Below are 3,013 nucleotides of genomic sequence, written 5' to 3'. Positions count from 1 at the left end.
TGGAAGAGAAATAGTTAAATAAGTTTTGGACACTAAATGAATCCAGATAAAAGCAGCTCGAAGAGAGATAGTTAACTTTTAGTTATTGAGGAGGTAATATTATTATTTTTAATGCACTATTTAACAATTTTTGTAGAGAATAGTGCTTACACATATTATTGGCTTTGGAATATTTCTAAATTTAGTACTGACCTATTGACATTTGACGATATCAATAAGATAATTTTTATTTATTTATTTTTTTAATAAAAAAATGACAAATTTTCTTCAAATCAATGAGGAAATATCTTCCAATTCTTTTTTTTTTTTTTTTGAAACGTATCATACTCATTCATTGATAAAAGCTGTGAGCCTAAAGTTCTTACAAACAGAGCAAAAAGTTCTGAAGTAAATCATAGCCGAAGTTAAAGATACAGTCATCAACAACAGACCAAATCAATCAAAACACAGCATCCGCTAACCTATGACTAAATATCAGGTTGAAAACTCAGATCTGTATCAAACAGACACCATCTAATGCATAGGTAGCGCTTATTCCTCGGCCTTGAGAGCAAAACCCCCAAGCCGATACTTATTCCTCAGCCTTGAGAGCAAAACCCACAAGCCGATATTCATCCTCCTCGACTCGAAAGCCAGGATAAATTTCACATCCACAACCCAAAGGTTTGGACCAGTAATATCGGGCAGCAACCGGGCGCAACAAAGCAGGAGGAGAAAGCCTTATTACAAGCATAAATAAAACCATACAGGGAAATAAAGGGAACAATAAAACTAATGCAGGAAAAGAAATTACAGCAAATAAAACCAAATACAGGGGAACTCAAAAGAAATACAAAACAGAAAAACAACAAAACAGAAAAATAAATGCGAAAAACACTCAAAGCGGGTCACGGCAGCCGGAGGAGGCCGATCTCGAGCTGGCCGGAAACCGCCGCGGAAGGTGGCACAAAAAGCTTGGCGCAGGAGGGGCGCGTGAAAAAACCTGACAGCGAGCGGTGAGTAGCGAAGCGAGCGCGGAAGAGATCGGCGGCACACACAAACAAACAGGGAGGGGGAGAGTTTAAGTGAAAACCCCCAAAAGCAGTACCCACCGAGAGAGAACACAAGCACAACAGAACAGAAAACACCAAAGACAAAAACAAACTTAAAACAAAAAACGGGAAGCAAGGAAGGGAGGAGGGATGCAGGCAACGGGCATCCCTCCTCCCCTGAGGCGGCGGCGCTCTGGAGGGGGGCTTAGGGTTTCTCAAGGCTTAGGGTTTCTTCTTCTTTAGTGATGTCTACACACACCCCAATTCATTTAAAATAGTGACAAGTGTCTATAAACATTTAAAAGATACATTAAATTCTTAACGTCATTAATAGCAGTTTACCAACTTAAACTAAATTTAATGTGTTTTTTTAGATATTTATAAACACATAACACTATTTTAAATGGATTGGAGAAGGAGGAAAGTTCTAGATCTAAATCTTTCCTCCTCCCTTTTCATGATAGCAGTGCTCGGTGTCTTCTCTATAAGCTCCACTGGTTTCTGTTTTCGGCGGGTTACTTTAGATCTAGTTTGTAAATCTAGATCTAGATCCAGATCTAGTTTCTTCAACCTTATATCTGATCATCTTCTTCGGCCAATGTGCGTCTTCTGAAGGGATGTCTACGATGCTATGCTTTTCTGCTGCTGTTTGTGGGGTTTTTATTTTTTATTTTGTTTGTCATGGCCTTCAGGTTGAGGATGGAGTAAATCGGTGTGGAGGCTTAACTCTCATGGCTGGATTTTTAGTTTCTAGTTGTTTTTTTATTTTTGTTTTGTATTTGTGTTACTCATGTCTTATATTTAGTCTGCACCAAGTAGATATGTTCTTTAAATATAATTGTACATGAGTTAGCGGAAGCTTAAAATCATTTTTATGACTTTGTATCCTTCATAGCTTTTGGCTATGATTTTTCATAATTGTATGCTCTATGTTATAAGAGCTTTATGCATGCTCATAAAATTTCATCAATGGAAGTTCTATATTTTTCTTAAAAAAAAAAAAAAAAAGGATTGGAGAATATTTCCTCCCGACAGATTTGGAAGAAATTCAGATGCTCAATTTGAAATTAAGTTACTAATCAAGACACGTCTGTTTTATAGGCATGACAATAAGACATCTCAAGCATGGACCTTAAGCTGAAAGCTTCCCATATATACATGATCTGTGCCATTCAATTACTTTAGTTAAAACTAGGTTGATCCGGCTTGTATGTTGTAGTTAAAATTATAGCATACATGCTGTTAAAAAATTCAAGGGTGAGGATTTAACTAAAGTAATTGAATGGCACAAATCTATCATAATAAATACAAATTTTATCTTTCATCCATCACTTCATCTATTTATTGGTATTTATTATGATAGATCTAAACCTTTCAATTAGTTTAATTAAATCCTCACCCTTGAATTTTTTAACTACAGCATATAAGCCTGATCCGCCTAAATAAACTAGAGAGAAAATAAATTTTTATTAACTTCAGCATTTATTTTGTGTGACAGTTGACATGTTGTGAATTGTTAGATATAAAGCATGACTACTTGACTAGAATCTAATAATAAGAAAATCTCAAATTTTTTTAAAAAAAATTGAAGGGATATTCCTGATCAGTCTAACTCACTTAATTAAACTTAGGGTAAAGTCCACATAACCCCCTCAAACTACCACCCAATTGACAATGTCCCCCCCAAACTTTCAATTGCGACAATATACCCCCCAAACTACTAAAACATTGTCAATATCCCCCCTAAAGCTAGCAAAAAGATCAAAATGCCCCTTTATATTTCTCAATATGACAAAAATACCCCTAAAATTTAAAAAAAATAATTTTTTTTAAAACGAAAATTTTAATTTTTTTTTTTAAAACGGAAATTTTTATTTAAAAAAAAAAACTATTTTTTATTTTTATTTTTTTAGATTTTTTTTAAAATATGTTTTAAAAAACAAAAATTTTATTTTTTTAAAACCAAAATTTTTTAATTTTTT

The sequence above is a fragment of the Corylus avellana genome, chromosome ca1, assembly GCF_901000735.1.
Source record: "Corylus avellana chromosome ca1, CavTom2PMs-1.0".
Taxonomy (NCBI): domain Eukaryota; kingdom Viridiplantae; phylum Streptophyta; class Magnoliopsida; order Fagales; family Betulaceae; genus Corylus; species Corylus avellana.
This window is presented reverse-complemented; position numbering follows the sequence as displayed.